The sequence below is a fragment of the Pseudorca crassidens genome, chromosome 15 (genome assembly GCF_039906515.1).
Source record: "Pseudorca crassidens isolate mPseCra1 chromosome 15, mPseCra1.hap1, whole genome shotgun sequence".
NCBI classification, from domain to species: domain Eukaryota; kingdom Metazoa; phylum Chordata; class Mammalia; order Artiodactyla; family Delphinidae; genus Pseudorca; species Pseudorca crassidens.
In genome coordinates, this window is record NC_090310.1 from 50,826,986 (window position 1) to 50,847,469 (window position 20,484).

Genomic DNA, 20,484 nt, shown 5'->3' on the forward strand with positions numbered 1-20,484 from the left:
TTTATTTTTGGTTTTGTTGGGTCTTCTTTGCTGTGCGCGGGCTTTCTCTAGTTGCGGTGAACAGGGTCTACTCTTCATGGCGGTGCGCGGGCTTCTCATTGTCTTGGCTTCTCTTGTTGCAGAGCACGGGCTCTAGGCACGCAGGCTTCAGTAGTTGTGGCTTGCGGGCTCTAGAGCTCAGGCTCAGTAGTTGTGGTGCACGGGCTTAGTTGCTCCACAGCACGTGGGATCTTCCCAGGCCAGGGCACGAACACCGTGTCCCTTGCATTGGCAGGCGGATTCTTAACCACTGCGCCACCAGGGAAGCCCCCAGGGATCATACTTTTTTAATAGGAGAAAAGCGTACAAATTTCATTTAATAATTTAGTGTGCACACAGGAATCGTCAGAAGAAAAATGAAGACACAAAGAAGCAGTTAGGACCAAGAGCTTAAATACTTTTTTAAAACAAAGAAATGATAAATTTTTGGAGAAGTAACAAGACAAAGGGGGTTGGGCTGGGGCAGTAAGTTATGGGAAAGGGACTAGGAAATATATGGGAGGAAGTTCCCTGGGTGCCTAATGGTTAGAATTCCAGGCTTTCACTGCCGTGCCCCAGGGTTCAATCACCGGTAAGGGAACCGAGATCCCACAGGCTGCGTTCCACGCTCCCACTCCCCCCAAATAATAATATGGATAAGAAAACTGAAGCACAGAGGATAAGTGATTTGCCTGAGTATCCCAGGATGGAAAGCAAGGAAATATATGGGGGAAACTAATGGGAGATAAGTGTTATTTTAGTAGGGTTGTCTTATACAGATCCATTTTGGCATCAAATCTGTCTCCAGTGATAAGAATGTTCTTCTCTTCCTGGTACAGGGAGGGAACCTTTCTCGTGGGAAATGTTATGAAGCGTGTTTAAGTAGAAAGAGAATTCAAAGAGCCCTTCCTGCACCTGTTTCTCAAATGCCTTTAGCTCAAAATAATCAGTATGCCATAGCGGCATATTTTGGGTTGGCATGTTCTGATTCCTTTCATGGGTAATAGGTAAATACCTTAGTGGTTATCTCTAAATTTGCTTCAATGGACAGCATACTGTCAGTAAGCAGTATTCATGCCTATCCTCTTTCACCCACCATTGTGTTTGTGAGATTCATCCATGTTGTTTTGTGAATTTATAGATATTTCATTTTTGTCGCTATTTTTGTATTGCATTGTCTACATAGATCACAATTTATTTATTAGCCATTCATCTGTTGATGGACATTTGAGTTGTTTCCAGGTTTTGGCTGTTATGAATAGTGCTGCTAAGAACATTCTTGTACATGTCAGTTGGTGAACATATGTATGAATTTCTTTGGGGTATATACCTAGGAGTGGAACTGCTGAAACATGTATGCTCATAGTCAGCATTAGCAGATAAAGCCAGGGCGACTCACAACTAACCATGTGAAAGTTCCAGTTTTATTCCACATCCTACCCAACATTTGATATTTTCTGCCTTTTAATTAGCTATTCTGGTGGATTTTAATTTGTGTGTGGTTTTAATTTGCATTTCACTAATGAATAATAAAGTTGAGCACCTTTTCAAATGTGTATTGGCCCTTTAGATATTCTCTTTTGTAAGATATCTGTTCAAGTCTTTTGCCTATTTCTATCACATTGCCGTTCTTTTTCTTGTTGATTTGTAGGAGTTCTTTACATATTCTGGATAAAAGTCTTTTGTTGGATATATGTATTGCAAATGTTCTTTCTGTGAGTTGTGTTTTAATTCCCTTTTTGGTGGCTTTTGATGAACAGAAGTTTGTGATTTTAATATAGTCCAATTTAATCACTTCTTTCCATTATGGTATTTTGTATTCTGTTGTTTTTTTTTTTTTTTAATTTGCCTACCCAAAGTCATGAAGATGTTCTATTTTTTTTTAGAGCTTTATTAATTTACTTTTCATACTTAGATCTACAGTCCGTTTGGAACTGATTTTTGTGTAAGGTGTGTAGGGGTCAAATCACATATAGAGGAGTATAAAAAGCCAAAAGTACAGAAATTTATTTAGCTTCGTAACTTTGAAAGCTTAGGCTTAGAAACTACAGAGCTTGATTTAAATCATCCTCAGCCTCAGAAAGGCAGAGGGGAAATTGTTAGTGACAGGTAATTGTCCAAAGCAGAACATTTAAAAAAGAATTGACAACACGCTTTCTGAGTGAAAGGTGCTTCCTGATCAGTTTAGAATATTTCAAACCAATTTGCTTAAATCTTAGCTTGGAATTTAATTGCTGAGAATTTGTACTTTCTTATCAAAATGTATAATGATTAATCACCCTGTGGGCTGAGACCTTTTTCTTCCTATAACTGCAGTATAAAATGTCAAAATGAACAAATCTCTCATTGTTATCTATTGTGGAAGCGGAATATAACCATGGAAGTTTAATATATGAGAAAAGAGAGACCAAGAAACTTGGCTGGACAGTACCCTCTAGTTGTCCACATCAGCCCCATGCTTTAACAGATGAAAAACCAGAGGCTAAAGACATGTCGGGGCTTGTCCAAGGTCCTGCAGGGAGCTAATGAGAGAGCTCCATTAGAAATGGCGTCCAGGCCTGCAATTCTCCTTTGACATGTTCATTTTGTTGCGTACATTTATCTAGGTTTTATTCCCAAGATAAAAAAATAGCGAATTGCTGGTATCAGGCAGCAAAATTTCATTCATGGGAAATCTCTGTGTATCAATCACCTATTGCTGCAAAACCAACCACCACATACTTGTGGTGTAAAACAGCAACAGTCATTTTTTATTGTTATTATTATTTCTTGTGGTTTGGGGGTTCACTGGGTGCAGCCACACAGTTCTCAGTCAGGAGTCTCTCATGCAGTTGCAGGCAGATGGCAGCTAGGGCCAGAGTCCTCTTGAACTCTTCCTTACTCACATGTCTCCCTCACATGTGTTTCCCTCACAGGGAGGGAAAATAGTTTTCACATCCCATTGGGAGGAGAGTAAGAAGAGCGTGTGAGATGGGAGATAGCATTGCAGCCATTTTGGAAAATACAATGGTCCACGCTGTGGTATAATGGAGAATATATCTCATCTTTTCCTCAGTTCCTCACACAGAGCCTCAAAAACCCTTAGAATTTTCTATAATAAGAATGTCTTTGTTATGCCAATGAGGTGACTTTTAGTGAGACCCTAGTTAGCTTTAGGATGGAGGCTGGTCACCAGAAAGACCAACCACATGATTTGAAAGTTGGAACCTTGCACCAGCCTAACCTCCCGGAAGGAGAAGGGGCTGGAGATTGAGTTCAATCACATGCCAATAATTTAATCATGCTCAAGTAGTGAAACCACGAAAACTCTGGACACTGAGCGTATTAGTCTGGGTCCTCCAGAACTAATAGGATATACAGTTGACCCTTGAACAACGTGGGAGTTAGGGGTGCTGACCCACTGTGCGGTAGAAAATCTGTGTATAACTGTATAGTCAATCCATCATATCCGCTGTTTTGCATCTGCAGATTCAACCAACTGCAGATCGTGTAGTATTTACTGAAAAAATCCACATGTAAGTGGACTGTGCAGTTCAAACCCATGTTGTTCAAGGGTCAGCTGAGAGCGAGAGAGGGAGAGAGACACAGAGAGAGAGATCTCCTGTTTCTATATATACATAGATTTTTCTATGAGGAATTGGCTCACATTATTATGGAGGCTGAGAAGTCCAAGATCTGCAGTTGGCAAGCTGGGGACCTGGGAGAGTCAATAATATAGCTCCAGTCCGAACCCTAGTCCAAGGGAAGGAGAAGACCAATGCTCCAGCTCAAAGACAGTCAGGCAGAGAAAAGGAATTCTTTCTTATGCAGGCTTTTTCAGGCCTTCAGTGGATTAGGTGAGGCCCACCACACTGGTGCGGGGATAATCTGCTTTACTCAGTCTACTGATTCAAATGTTAATCTCATTCAGAAACACCTCGCACACACACACCCAGAAATAACGTTTATCCAAATTTCTAGGCAGCTAGTGGCCCAGTCAAGTTGACACATAAAATTAACTATTGCATAGAGGCTCACTGGAGCTTCCCAGTTGGTGAGTGAATTACACTGATGTGCTGGGAGGGTGACATGCCTGAATTCCATGAGGAGATGGCAATAAGTTCTGCCTTATCTTCCGAGCTTGCCCTATGCCTCTCTCCATTTGTCAGATCTGTACTCTTTTTTTTTTTTTTTTTTTTGCTGTATGCGGGCCTCTCACTGTGGTGGCCTCTCCCGTTGCGGAGCACAGGCTCCAGACACACAGGCTCAGCGGCCATGGCTCACAGGCCCAGCCGCTCCGCGGCATGTGGGATCTTCCCCGACCGGGGCACGAACCCGTGTCCTCTGCACTGGCAGGCGGACTCTCAACCACTGCGCCACCAGGGAAGCCCCAGATCTGTACTCTTAATAGACAACTGTGATTATTAAGTATAGTACTTTCCTGAGTTCTGCAAATTATAAAACCTGAGAGGTTCACGGGACTCCTGAATTTGTAACCAACTGTTTAGAAGTGCAGATGTCTGAGGGACCCCACTTGTGGCTGGTGTCTGAAGCGGGGTCAGTCTTGTAGAGGACTATTCTGTGGGGTCTGCACTAATGCTGGGTAGTTAGTATCAGAATTTAATTGTTGGACACCCAGTTGGTGTCACAGAATTGGTGTCAGACAGACATACCTTGTGACATTGATTCTTCTTCAGTTACCAAATTGTTTTTTATATTTGTCTTATTCTCACTTATCTTAAAGGGGAATTTAATATACATGGTGCCTACTCCAAATACTGTAGATAGCTTACAAGTATCACAGAATGCTCACAGAGCTCTCTATTTTTATCTCCAAAGTTCACTCTTTTCCATTTTCTCCTTAATGCCAAAGATACCCAGTGAACCTTTGTATTCCACTCCAGAGGATTTCCTATACTGTCTTAAGATTTAAGGATCATGAAGGCTTGGGCAGCACTCCTTTCTGATAGGTCAGAGTGTTCTGCTCTGATGGAGATAATTATAGCAACATCTCCAGAGCTCAGCCCTTGGATCTTTTCTCTTTTCTACTTACATTCTCTCCTTAGTTGTTTTCATCCAGTAGCATGACTTTAAATACCATCAATATACTCCAAACTGGATGTCTCCTCTGAACCTCAGGTTTCTACATTCAATTTCCCAGTCAACATCTCCATTTACATGTCTAATCCTCTTCTCAAATTTAACATGTACAAAACTGAGTTCACAATATTGTCCCCAAATCCTGCACCTCCCACAATCTTCCCAATCTCAGTTAATGGCAGCTTCATCCTTCTAGTTGATCCTTCAAGTGTGATCCTTTATTCTCTTTCTTTCACATCCCACATCTGATCCATCAGCAAATCCTAACAGCTCTTTCTAGCTATATTCCAAATTCAACTACTTTTCTCTACCTCGCTGCCACCACTGGGTCCTACCATAATTATTTCTTGATTAAATTATTACAATAGCCTCCTAATTGGTCTCCTCACATCTACCCTTCCCCTCCCACCTTCACATTCTATTCTCAACTCAGAGGGTAAAGAGATTCTGTTAAAAATAAGTTAAGAGGGCTTCCCTGGTGGTGCAGTGGTTGAGAGTCTGCCTGCCGATGCAGGGGAAAAGGGTTTGTGCCCCTGTCCGGGAAGATCCCACATGCCGCGGAGCGGCTGGGCCCGTGAGCCATGGCCGCTGAGCCTGTGCGTCCGGAGCCTGTGCTCCGCAACGGGAGAGGCCACAACAGTGGGAGGCCCCCGTACCTCAAAAAAATAAATAAATAAATAAATAAACTTAAGAAAAAATAAATAAGTTAGATCATGTCACTTCTCATCTCATGCCCTCCAATGGCACCCCATCCCAGTCAGAGTAAAAGCCAAAGTTCTTAGCAAAACCTACAGGCCCTGCATAACCTGGTTCCATGTCCTCTCTGACTTCATTTCCCAATCTCACCCCCTTCTCGACCTCATTGCAACCACAATGGTCTCCTTCTTGTTCCTCCAACATACTAGGCACACTCCCACCTCAGGGCTGTTGCACTAATTATTCTCTTTGCTTGGAGCGATATTCTCCGAAATACACACATGGCTCACCCCTCACTTCATTCAGGTCACTACTCAGAATTCTGCTTTTGTGTAAGACTTTCACTGGCCATTTTATTTAATATTTCAGCCGAACTCCTCCCCAGATATTCATATCCCCCCTTCCCACTTAATTTTTCTTCTTAGCTCATATAACTATCTAACACACTATATATTTTACTCATGCAATGCCCAATTAGCAGCCAAGTTAAGTACTTTAATCAACTTAGGAGTCTGAGAAAAGCTGAGATTTGTAATAGCCAGGAAAGACTTCATAGAATAGGAGGATTTGAGATGCCTTTGAAGAAATGGGTGGGATTTAAATAGGCAGTAAGGAGAAAGGATGAGAATTCCATGTGAAAGAAGACATGAACCATTTTCCAGAGATTTGAGATGCAAAAAGTATGAGTATCTCTTAATAAGTAGGGCATTGCAGTACATTTTCGGGCCTTTCCTTGAACACAAGGACATTTTCCATATCTGTTTCCTTCATAGGTTATCCCAGTACCTGGCATAGAACAGAAATTCAATAAATGTCAGGTGGATTATTAGATGAGTGGATGGATGGATGGATGGATGAACGGATCAAAGGATGGATGAGTGCATAGGTGATACAGACTCATGGATCCAGATACCTTCTGTTTAAATGACATTGGATTCTGACGTGTTATAACCATAAAGATAATTCTTCACCTAGGGGCTCAAAAACTGACTTAGTTTTGACCTACACAGGAAAGAACCTTTTAAAAAAGACTATATGAATTTTTTCATTGTACTAAAACATACACATTAAATTTACCATCTTAACCATTTGTAAGTGGTTAAGTAGTGTTAAAGATTTCTGAGCAATAGATCTCTAAAACATTTTCATCTTGTAACACTCAAACTCTATACCCACTAAATAGTAATTACCCCACCTCCCTCCCTCTACCAGGTCACCTTTGTACTTTCTGTTTCTATGATTTTGACTATTTTAGATAATTCATATGAGTGGAATTATACAGTATTTGTCCTAAAAAGACCATAAGAAATTTAAACCTCCTCTTATGCTACTTTGAAAGGAGCAGTCATTGGAAAACATTCTATCAATACCTTGGAAGCTAAAGTTTCCTGCTGCGCAGTTCAAAACTAGATTGAGAAACAAGAGCTGATTATGAATCTCTCGGTCTGATCTTTATGTTTATTCAGTAGGAAAAATGATAATTATTCTTATTATATAAATGAGGTAAGTCAAAATATCATATTTTATCAATTCTAAAATACTCATTTTCCCCCACATTTTAATATTTCTGAAACAAAGATGTGTCTTATAATCAGTGGTGTTTTCACATTGCATCGTAGTTCAATTGGCAGCAATGTTTCTTTCCTGATGTCATTTTTTATTGGTGTATTTTACAAGCATTTGTATCGTAGAGCTACGAAATAAGATAAATGATTAGCTCAGAATCTCACACCCCATCCATGGTGGGACTGGGATTGGAACTAAGGTTTCCTCAGATTTAAAGTAATGTTTTAATGGCTAGTAACATTTCCACTAGAAAATGGAGCCTTTCCCAGATTACTTTTATGCCATACCACATAAATTTAAGGAAACTATCATTCACCTCTAGATGGCTCTCATTTGATGTTAAAAGGGAAGAAGTAATGAGTTTCAGAGACACTCTCTTAGGACAAGTTTCTTGCAGCTGGGATCTTACCTAATGATGTGAGACATAGCAAAAAACAATACAAGAATGTCTCAAACATTGCATTGGACATCTTCCACTAAAAAATTTATCAGAAATTCAAATTTAACTGGGCATCCTGAATATAATCTTGCAACCCTAACCTCACCTAATCTTTGAAAGAAGGGAGATCAATGGACTGGCTTTGACTTTCCACAAGATTCTCAGCAAGGGGAGCTGCGTGGGGAGATGTGAGATGATCCAGTTCATCAGGAATAGAAGCCCTCTGGACAGTGTCTGATCCAGGATCTTGGGAGCTCCCTTGATTCAGCTCCTAAGATTCATGTTGGAAGTGTACCAAACCCTCAATTTGGCTGAATGCCAAATGGCCTAGTGTTAAAATAAATAATAGGCTGAAGCCAAATATTGTCAACTTACGATGAAGTTCTATGGCAGGTTGTTTTCTTTAAAAACTCGAAGCCTAAATGGAATTAAATAGCAAAATAAAAATAAATATAGGTTTTGAAGGGTATTTTGTTTAATGCCATGAATGATAATAACCTAATAATTATGCAAAGACTACAAATATGATTTATATATAGTCTCTATTATTCTGCTTTCCATTCTTATTTAAAATTGTACAAATATTTGTTGGCTCAAGAAGGATAATGTGTTCTTCCTAAAGTTATCTAGCAGAGGCATTCTTGCTTAATATTCCTATTAAGCTGATTTTTTTCTTTAATGATTTAACTATTGGAAAGTTTTTAATCATTACTATTTTACATAAAATTAACACCACAATGGTTAATTATAATAGCATTTTATTCTTTCAGTAATAAATACAAATTTCAACCGAGTGATAGAAATTTAGCACATAAAGCTCACAGGGAGATTTTTATTCAACAGTATATCTAGATGCTTACTTCAATTTGAAAAAATTCAGATGTTAACAACAAATTCAAAAGAATAACATGTCTGTTTTATTTAATTGATTTTTTTAAACGTAAAGTGTGGCCCTGCATCAGCAGCATCACCTGGGAGGAATGTGCAGGATTTCAGGTCCACACTAGACTTACAAAATCAGGATCTGAGGGTGGGGCTGCGTTTAACAAGCTCTCCACGTGATTCCAATGCACAATGAAGTTTGAAATACTCTGGCCTTGAAAACCAATCTCCTGGCCACTGCCGGTATCTCAGACTCATCTCAGACCTAGGGAATTAGAATCTGCATCTCAACAAGATGCTGAAGTGATTTGTGCGCACATTAAAGCCTGAGCCACACTCTTTTAGAGTTTTAGTTTTAAAATATACCAAAACAGGACTTCTCTGGTGGCGCAGTAGTTAAGAATCCACCTGCCAATGCAGGGGACATGGGTTTGAGCCCTGGTCCGGGAAGATCCCACATGCCGTGGAGCAACCAAGCCTGTGCACCACAACTACTGAGCCTGCACTCTAGAGCCCGTGAGCCACAACTAATGAAACCCGCGCACCTAGGCCCGTGCTCTGCAACAAGAGAAGCCCCCGCTCGCTGCAGCTAGAGAAAGCCTGCGTGCAGCAACAAAGACCCAATGCAGCCAAAAATAAATAAAAATTTAAAAATAAAATAAAATATACCAAAACTGAATGTTGTGTTTCATCACGTCTCTAACCAGCTAATGCTGATGAAAAACCAGTGACTTTGAGTGGTCCACGTGCCCAGACTGACAACTGGACTGGATTCAAGACTTTCCTTATCAATGAAATGTGGGGATTATTTCAACCAATGGTGAGCATATGTCAATCTTGTTCTATTATTTGTTCTATCCACAGTGTTCCTTTTCAATCCTTAATTAGCATAACCACCTCAAAAACCCTCTTACCTCCTGTCTAGTCCTTGGCCCTGGTTTTGTTACACAGTGATAACTAACCTATACAGTGTCCCTTAAAATAGCTTTATCAAAGTCACACAGAGGAGCCTTTTAAGTGGGAGGCAAGTAGGCTCTACCAGGACCATCACTCTAAAAAGCCCTCTCAGTTGGGAAATCCACTAAATGCATTTGCAGAACTGAGTTTTTAACCCCTGCTTCAGACACATTAAAACGGACACATCAAAAGTTTGCTGTAATAATCATATTTTATTCTCTCTTCTTCCTAATCGTGTGACTCCCTCCAAGTGTGTTGAGTTGCATCCTGTATCCACTTCCTTATCTTATCAGTAGAAAAAAGATCTGAAATGTAAGGGTCAGAGTCTTGTAGTCAGTCCAGAATTAACATTTAAGTTTGAATTCCAAGTTAAATATTGGTTCTGATCTCTCAACTTAATATAGTCTTTTGGGAGAAAATATCCATTTTTAACAACTCTTCTGGCCATAAGACTATTGTTTAAATTTAACCTAAATCCCTCTAGTAACTGAACAAGTTCATTTCTACTCTTGGAGAGGAATGCTTGTTTATGGCTCCACAATCCCAGATATGCTTTGGAATTGAACATTTTTGGAGTGTAGAAAGGTAATGCAGTGCATATACGGCATACTGTATTACACCTCCAGGGAGGTCTAAAGCAGCATCCTGTAACAAACACATTTAAATCTCTGCAATGAAACATAAAAATTCACAGTAAGAGGTAAATAGACATTATAAACAGTTTTATGTGAGTTCTGGTTTTGTCATTAAATTTAAAAGAAACTTTTAGTTTTCAGAGCTCTCTCTATTTGGGCACTATGAATAAAAGATTGTAGATTGCAAGTTGCTATAAAAAGACTTAAAAAGAGCGAACTTAATTGGGAAAGCTGAAGGGAAACAAATGAACAACAACAGTGATGTACACTGGAAAAGCTCATGTAACGGATTTCTTCCCACAAACAAGCTTGATTTGGAATGAAAATTGTCTGGTTCCTCAGGGGCCAGGTTCAGATCCCCAGCCAGGAGACCTTGCAATAAAAAAGAGACTTATTTGGATTGGGAGATGGGTTTTAGGGAGAGATGGAATGAGGGGAATATTAAAAAGCCTTGTGAGCAACTAGAAATGGCATCTTGTATGTGGGTTAATTATTTTCAATGATGATTCATCCCCCCAGGCAGTTTACAGCTTTTATTTCTTCCTTTTAAAATTCATCTACATCAGTGTGGTTAACGGTGGGTCGTTCAGGACAGATTCATTGTTCTTGTAGCCTTTGAGAAATCTCAGGTTCTATTTCAGGTCTTTTGATTTTGCATCCCAAATCATCTGGTCCTCTTTGCTCCTTGACTGTTTTTCTTGGTCCTTGGGTCTTTGGTTATTTAACTGGCTTTTGCTCAAGGAACATAACAGGTTAGTGAAAAGAAGATAGAAATTGGGAAGCTCTAGCTCTCCTTTAAGAAACATATGCTGCTTTTTTTTCTAAACACATTTCTGAAGATTTTTCTTTTGGCATCATCTTTTAAAGAATGGATCTAAGCTAAGATGTGTCAGATCAAAGATAGATTAAAAATTCAAAAGCAAATAATTTCTTTTTCTCAAATACATTACTGAATAGAATAATCAAGCACTTCAGAAGTGTAAGTCACTTTTCGGACAGTCTCAGGGTTTTCTGTAATGTAAATTTTATCAATATATAGTGTACATACAGAAAATTGCACAAATCATAAGTGAGCAGACAGATGACTTATCACAAAGCTTACATGCTTTGTAGCCAGTGCTCAGACCAAGAAATAGAACATGACCAGCAAGCACTACAGAAGCCCATCCTATGGTCCCCACCTCGAGAGGTGCCAGCATCCAAACTTCAAACAAGACCACAGATTAATTTTGTTTGATTTTAATTTCACTTTTTTAAATTTTACTTTATTGAAGTATAGTTGATTTACAATGTTTGTACACTTTTATATTGTAAAATGATTACCATCAAGGTGTTACTAACACCTGCATCACATCACTTACAGTTTCATTTTTGTGGTGAACATTTAAGATCTACTCTCATTCTCTCAGAGACTTTCAAGTCTCTGAGATAGATAGATAGATCCTCTGCCTATTCTTTTATCAGATTTTTTTGTTTTGTTTTGTTTTGCTATTGAGTTGCATGAGTTCTTTATATATTTTGGATGTCAACTCCTTATTAGAATTTGATTTACAAATATTTTCTTCCATTCTGTAAGTTGCCTTTTCATTTTGTTGATGGTTTCCTTTGCTTGTGCAGAAGCTTTTTAGTTTCATGTAGTCCCATTTTATTTCTGCTTTGTTGTTATCTTTGCTTTTGGCGTCAAATCCAAAAAAATCATTACTGAGACCACTGTCAAGGATCTTACCTCCTTTATTTTCTTCTAGGAGTTTTATGGTTTGGGGATTGAAATAAAATGAATTTCCTTACTTGTTTGGTTTTTGTCTTGGACAGAGCTCATGCTTTCATATCTTTAATGACTAAGGGTTGGTGGTTAAACTGGCAAAGATGAATCTTTCTTTATTACATCTGAGTATGGTAACATCAGAGGGAAGAAATGACTGTTCTTTTAAAGCCAGCAAGAATATCTTTTCCTCAAATTACTGCCTTCCTGTCCCTGGTTTGGTAGATCTAATAAACTACTATCTTCTCAAAGATTCTCTGAGGCCCAGGACATCATGTGGGCATCAGCATCAGTCTATATTAAGTCCATCCTTAGCATGCTCAGCAACCTCTGAGTTTCTGCTAACATGCTGAAAATTTTTGAAAAGTGTGAGAATGTTTAAAGTGGAAATTCTCTAAACGCCTAAGTGTGTATGAAGGAGGTTGCAGAATTGATCTGACAAGCATTGGACGGCTTTGAACTAAGACATATAATACAGATGCTCTTTCAAGATTTGAATTTTATTTAGCAGTATCATTTTGTCCCTCTAGAAGCCCGCTTAACTTTTGAGCACAAAAGGTATTATGGAAAAAAGTATGTACTTATTCAATTTCATTTGTCACAAGGAAGAAAAAGCAACCACTTTCCCATACTTTACTAAAACACATGCTTTCTACAAAATAGAATTCTAGAAATAGCAGGGGACAGAAACGTTTATTTACTCTATTTCCCACTTTTGCCATTATAGAAGCAATCCTGAGATTAATAATAAAAAAAATCTGAGCATCCTTCTTTGCATTGCATCTGTGTTGTGGGTTCAGTATTAAGTGATTAGAGAATAAAGAATAAATAAACAAAAAGACCTTATTATTTTTTTAAAAAATATTTATTTATTTATTTGTTTTTGTCTGTGTTGGGTCTTCGTTTCTGTGCGAGGGCTTTCTCTAGTTGCGGCAAGCGGGGGCCACTCTTCATCGCGGTGCGCGGGCCTCTCACTATCGCGGCCTCTCTTGTTGCAGAGCACAGGCTCCAGACGCGCAGGCTCAGTAGTTGTGGCTCACGGGCCTAGTTGCTCCGCGGCATGTGGGATCTTCCCAGACCAGGGCTCCCCTGAATTGGCAGGCAGATTCTCAACCACTGAGCCACCAGGGAAGTCCCAAAAAGCCCTTATTAACCCTTATTTAAAAAATGGCTTTTGGCTTGAGGTTTTTTTGGTTTTTTGGTTTTGGGGTTTTTTTAAGCTTGAGGGTTTTTTTTTTTAATGTTTTTAGTTTATTTATTTATTTACTTATTTATTTATTTTTGGCTGCGTTGGGTCTTCGTTGCTGTGCGTGGGCTTTCTCTAGTTGTGTCAAGCGAGGGATACTCTTCATTGTGGTGTGTGGACTTCTCATTGCAGTGGCTTCTCTTGTTGCAGAGCACAGACTCTAGGCACGCAAGCTTCAGTAGTTGTGGACATGGACTCAGTAGCTGTGGCTCGCGGGCCCTAGAGCACAGGTTCAGTAGTTGTGGCACACGGACTTAGTTGCTCTGCGGCATGTGGGATCTTCCCAGACCAGGGCTTGAACCAGTGTCCCCTGCATTGGCAGGCAGATTTGTAACCACTGTGCTACCAAGGAAGCCCTAACTTGAATTTTTAAATCATGGCAATTGAATGTACTATTTGATGGACTTTTCATAGAAAATGTAGAATGTATTTAATGAATTCAAATTAGAAATTTTGGTGCAGGGGCTCTCTTAAAATCTGGACTAAGGCATCAGCAGAAACTGAAATATAAAAATCTATTAATTGCTCTTTGTGTAAAACTTTACGAAGCTATTATTAGAACTGTTATAATCAAAGGTGTCAATACAGAAAAGTTTATGGCTGTAGAAATTTTTATTCTGCATACAGGCTATGCAGAAATGCCACCTACTTACTTCTCAGGAATTTTCACTGCCCACCACCAACCTGTTTTCACTGAGATACCAAGCTTTATATTCATGTCTGCATTTTTTGGTTTGCCTCTGGAGAATAATTAGGCAGAACCAACAACACTGAAGATAATTAAAAGGTTGCAATAGATTTCAGAGGTAGCAAGAAATAACACCGAGCAAAGTATAGAGCTTTATGCACTATAGCAAAAAAGTGGCTGGATTTTGAACCTATAAACCAACCAGATTATTTTTGTAGTATGAATATACAGTTAGGTTATCACGAAGTTGTCTTAGTGTTTTCCCCAAATAATCTTTTTACCTTGAGTCAATGCATAGGACCTCAAGACCACTGTTCCTTATTCTTTCTAAATTAATTACAGACGGAGGTAATCTAAGGTCAAAATAGCAGTACCTATTTTACGGAGATTTAATTGACATATACATTGTATAAGTTTAAGATGTACAAGGTGATGATTTCATGAATGTATATATTGTGAAATGATTACCACAATAAGGTTAGTTAACACCTCCATAAGTTAATATACTTATCTTGTGGGGGGGATAAGAATATTTAAGATTTAGTCCCTTAGCAACTTTCAAATATATAACACACTATTGTTAACTATAGTCACTATGCTGTACTTTAGATCCCCAGTATTTATTCACCTTAAAACTAGAAGTTTGTACTCTTTGTCCAACATCTCCCCATTTTCCCCACCCCCCAGCTCCTGGCAACCCCAACCTAGAGTCTGTCTGCATGAAACATGTCTATTCACATCCTCTGAACTGGATTAAATTGCAGTATTTAACTTATTTATTTATGTTTTTTGCTATCGAGTTGTATGAGTTCCTTATATATTTTGAATATTAGCCCCTTATCAGATAGATAATTTGCAAATATTCCTTAGATTGCCTTTTTATGTTGTTGGTTCTTTCTTTTGCTGTAAAGCAGCTGTTAGTTTGATGTAGTCACACTTGTTTATTTCTATTTTTATTGCTTGTGCTTTTGGTGTCATATCTAAAATATCATTGCAAAACCAATGTCAAGGAGTTTCTCCCATATGTTTTCTTCTAATAGTTTTACAGTTTCAGGTTTTAAATTTAAGTATTTAATCCATTTGGAGCTGGAGTGAGCGGTGTAAGATAGGGGTCAGTTTTCATTATTTTCCAGGTGATTATTCATAAACTTCTCTCTTAGAACTGCATTTACTGCATCCCATAAGTTTGGGTATGTTGTGTTTCCATTTTCATTTGTTTCAAGAAATTTTTTATTTCTCTTTGATTTCTTCTTTGACCTATTGTTTGTTTAGGAGTGTGTCGTATAATTTCCACATATTTGTGAATTTTTCAGTTGATCTCCTGTTATTATTTCTAGCGTTACACCATTCTGATCAGAAGAGATCCTTGGTATGATTTCACTCTTCTTAAATTTTCTAAGACTTGTTTTGTGACATGATCTGCCCTGGAGAATGTCCCATGTGTACTTGAGATGAATGTGTATTCTGCTGCTATTGGATGAAATGTTCTGTGTATGTCTGTTAGGTTCATATGGTCTAAAGTACAGTTCAAGTCCAATGTTTCCTTACTGATTTTCTGTCTGAATAATCTATCCATTGTTGAAAGTGGGCTATTGAAGACCTCTAATATTATGGGTTGTTGTCTATTTCTCCCTTCAGATCTGTTACTATTTGTGTAATATATTTAGGTCCTCTGATGTTGGGTGCATATATCGGGTTGGCCAAAAAGTTCATTCGGGTTTTTCTGTAACATCTTACGAAAAACCTGAATGAACTTTTTGGCCAACCCAGTATACTTACAATTGTTGTATCCTCTTGATGAAATGACCCTTTTATCATCATATAACAGCCTTCTTTGTTTCTTGTTACTGTTTTTGAGTCTATTTTGTTTGATATGAGTATAACTACCTCTGTTCCCTTTTGATTTCCATTTGCTTGGAAAATCTCTTTCAATCCCTCCACCTTGAACTTATGTGTGTCCTTAAAGCTGAAGAGAGTCTCTTGTAAGCAGTATATATTAGGGCATTGTTTTTTTAACCCATTCAGCCACTCTATGCCTTCTGATTGGAGAATTTAATCCTTTTACATTTAAAACAATTAACAGGTAAGGACTTATAATATGATTTTTCTTAATTGTTTTCTGGCTCTTTTGTAGTTTTCTTGTTCCTTTCTTCCTTTGATGTCTTCCTTTGTGAACTGATGATTTTCCATAGTGGTATTTTTTGATTCCCTTCTCTTTATCTTTTGTGTATCTACTGTAGGTTTTTGCTTTGTGGTCGCAATAAGACTTATAAAAAGCATCTTATAGATTTAACAGCTATTTTACTCTAATAACACCTTAACTTCAATTGCATAAAAAAATTCTACCCTTTTATTTACCACTGCCTCCACACACGCATTTTGTTTTGGATGTCACAATTTACCTCTTTTTATATTGTGTATTCATTGACAAATTTTGTAGCTACACTTAATACTTTTGTCCTTTAGGCTTTATACTAGAGTTAAGTCCTTAGCATACAACCATAATACAGTATTAGAGTTTTCTGGATTTCACTATATACTTATCTTTATAAGTGTGTTTTATATTTTCATATGTTTTCATGTTACCAATTAGCAACCCTTTATATCAGCTTGAAAAGTTCCTTTCAGCATTTCTTGAAGGCAGGTCTAGTAGTGATGAACTTCCTCAGCTTTTGTTTGTTTGGGAAAGTCTTTACCACTTCTCCATTTCTGAAGGACAACTTTGCCAGGGAAAGTGTTCTTGGTTAGCAGTTTTTTTCTTTTAGCATTTTGAATATATCACCCTACTGTTTCCTGGCCTGTAAGTTGCCTGCTGAGAAATCTGCTGATAGACTTGCAATGGTTCTCTCGTATATGATGATTTTTTTTCTCTTGCTGTTTTTGAAATTCTCTCTTAGTCTTTGATTTTGGACAGTTTTATCATAATATGCCTTGGAAAAGATCTTTTGGGTTGAAATTTTAGAGGGGAACTTTGTGCTTCATGAACTTGGATGTCCAAATTTCTCCCCAGATTTTGAAATTTCTCAGCCATTATTTCTTAAAATAAGTACGCTGCCATTTTCTCCCTTTCTTCTCCAGGACTCTGGTTATGATAATGGTAACTCAGTGGAATTGTGATGTCATATTTGGCATAATTTTATCAATATCCCAAAGGATAAGTATTATTATTTTTAAAATTTATTTATTTTATTTATTTTTATTTTTGGCTGTGTGGTGTCTTTGTTGCTGTGTGCAGGCTTTCTCTAGTTGTGACAAGTTGGGGCTACTCTTCATTGTGGTGTGCAGGTTTCTCATTGCAGTGGCTTCTCTTGTTGTGGAGCACAGGCTCTAGGCGCGTGGACTTCAGTAGTTGTGGCACATGGGCTCTAGAGTGCAGGATCAGTTGTGGTGCACGTGCTTAGTTGCTCCACGGCATGTGGGATCTTCCCGGACCAGGGCTCGAACTCATGTCCCCTGCATTGGCAGGTGGATTCTTAACCACTGCACCACCAGGGAAGCCCCAGGATAATTTTTGTTATCCTCATTTTATTGAAGATGAAAGTAAGGTCCAGTGTCCCACCCAACAACTTATGATTAGAAGCTGTAGAGATAAGACTCCAATGAAAATCTTCCATTTAAATTATTAGTAGACTATATGATTTATGGCAATACACCTTGTATTGGCTTTTGTTTTTTCAGATTCCCAGAGTGTTATAAAATTCCCCACATAGCAATTTCATACTCTGTATCCCTTTACAGAATCTCTGCCCATAAAAATTATTGATTCAGGCTTCCCATTGTTTGGGAAGAAGAGTTATGTTTTATTAAGTTAGGAATGAGAAATGAATTATTTATTGAACAAAGCAAAATGAAACATTGATTAGAGGGAGCAAAAAGTATATCGAGCTTCCTGAGAGATGATCTGGGCCTCATTGTTCAAGTTCTAAACATACTGAATACAGAAAACAGAGTCAGCAAGCATATCGTGGAAACTATTCACGGACCAGACAGAAAAATATTAACTCATAGAAAGCTCACAGAGTTGATTCTTAGAGTCGGAGCACCTGTGTGCTTTAGTTTCTAGAGGCGATATCACTATTAAAATTGTTTAATCTTTCTGGAGCTCAATTTTCTCATCTGTAGAATAGGAATAATAAAGCCTATTCTTCTCTTGGGGTTGTGAAGCTCAAATGAAATAATAACCATTACTATTGACTTCTGTGCTCTTCCTAGGACCCTCCATGGGCAGGCTATATCTTCTTGAGTGAGAGCAAGGGGCACATGTTGCTCCAGTTACTGTGAGCCTACAATTCTTCACCCAGTTCCAACATGTAAGTTCTTCCCCCACACCACCAAGCTGGGTGTCCTATAATTCAACTCAATTCTGACACTGTTTACTTGGAGATACTGTCAGATTCCACAGGTTAAAGGCTCAGTCCCCAAGATTAACCTCCACTTCAGATACCAATCATAGTCCAGGCTGTCGCCCATGCTTCTGACCAACTGGCTATAAATTACAGCATCCCATAACCCAATCCTTGGGTTTGATTAATTTGCTAGAGTGGCTCACAGAACTCAGGAAAACAGTTTACTCACTGAATTACTGATTTATTACAAATGATTTTAAATGCAAATCAACAGCCAGATGAAGAGATTCATAGGGCAAGTGTGTGGGGAGGGGCACGAGGTGTCCATGCTCTCTGAGCATGCCTTTCTCCCCAAATCTCTACTTGTTCACCAACCTAGAAGCTCTCCGAAACTCCTTCCTTCCTTTCTTTTTTTTTTCTTTTCTTTTCTTTTTTAATGCAGGCTTCATTACATATGGATGGTAGATAAAATCCTGGGCCATAGGCGATTAAACTCAATTTCCATCCCCCTTCCCCTCCCACAAGGTCGGGAGTGGTGGGTAGAGGGTGGAGGTGGGGGGAAATGAAAGTTCTGACCCTCCAACAGGCAAGGAGCCCCCATTCTTAGGTGACCTAAGGTCTTTCTGAAATTCACTTCATTAGCATAACAAAAGACACCATATGGCTCTCCACACTTAAGAAATTCCAAGCCTTGTAGGAGTTCTGTGCCAGGAAAGGGAAAAGAAGACCAAATGTACATTTCTTATTATAAATCACAATATCACATATCCTAAGCCAGCTTTCTCAGGAGAGAAGAATAAGCCCGTCATTTTTCAGCTTAAGGTTCCTTCCATGTAGCAATGCCAGTTGGAAAATAGTCAAGACCATGTGGATATGTCGTTATTATGTATCTATTATGTCTCCATAGAGCAAAAAACTCAGGCTTAGAAAAATTAATTAACTTTGCAAATATCACACAAATTGTAAGCTATAGAACCAATATTTGTATGTAGATCTATAAATTTCTAAGTATTTTCTTTTAAACAGTATCTACTATTAAAGTTAGATATACAACTAATCAAAATAAACACATATTTGTACCATAATTTGAGAAGGTTTTGGGTTCTAGAAAACACAGATTGACATTAGTTACTTACCTGGCATAGTTATTTTATGTAGATAATCACAAAAATTTTGCTTCCATACTTGCTTTCTTCTTTGTGGTCTTCCTGCTGAACAACCTCAGAATTTCCTGTATCACTGAAACTGAAGAAAAGAGAGGGTCTATTTTTAAGAAATTAATATCTAAGTATTATAACTTATATATGTTTATTGTGGATAACTTGGAAAAGACAGATTAAAAAAAAAGTACAAGGTCAAAATTACCTAGTGCCATTTAGCTGTAATTCCTGTGTATATGTTGCTTATATAAACTTCCAGAAAAAGTTGTGTTACAAAATCGGGAATCTTTGACAGGGTATGAAGAGCAGTTTTCTTTCTTTTTTTTTTTCCTGATAAAACATTTTTACTACATCAAAGAATTAAAGTATTTAATATTATATTTATATCATAGTGAATGATACTAAATATCTGTGGTTTTAAGACATGTGAGTAAAATGTTTTGAGGTTGACCTTTTGTAAAACTTCACAGACTTGGACCATTTCAAAGGCTATGTTGGAACTCATGCTAGGATCTCGTTCAACTAAAGTTTTTATGTTGCATAGTTTAAACTGTTCATTTTCTGACATTATCAAACATGATAAATTAAAGATTATGTCTCAATAGCCAACTATAGATATTCTAAATTAAAGAGTGCCTTTATCACTGTAGTGAAAACCATTTTAAGCACTTTGAAATTTTTGCAGGTATTATATAGATATTCTTGAAGTTTCAATAGTCAAGAATATACAAAAATATCTCAGTAAATATTTATTTCAGTTTATGTATTCAATTATGAGTAGCTTCTTAAGCAAGAATAAAGATTCTTTATTCCCTATTTTCTTTACAAATGTTTCATGTGACAACTTTTGTAAAAATCTTGTAGTAGGCTTAAAGAGTGTTAGTATTTCATATTTTAGTTTGTTGCCACTTAATTGAACAGACATGAATTTAAGAATAAAAAGCATATCATTATGAAAATAATCATCAGTTATGTTTTCCTAATACTGCTTTCTATACCTGAAATGATTA

At 37.9% G+C, this 20,484-nt stretch overlaps 1 long non-coding RNA gene across 2 annotated transcripts in view; it reads right to left on the reverse strand.

The window, feature by feature from the left end:
• Positions 1-1,346: 1,346 nt before the first annotated feature.
• LOC137206414 (uncharacterized) overlaps positions 1,347-20,484 on the reverse strand; it is a 31,608-nt gene continuing 12,470 nt past the window's right edge. For both annotated transcript variants that reach the window (XR_010934644.1, XR_010934645.1), the window contains 2 exons: positions 19,451-19,559; positions 1,347-2,530 (listed from right to left, as the gene is read on the reverse strand). This is a non-coding gene — a long non-coding RNA (uncharacterized lncRNA). The remainder of the gene's footprint in view (positions 2,531-19,450; positions 19,560-20,484) is intronic.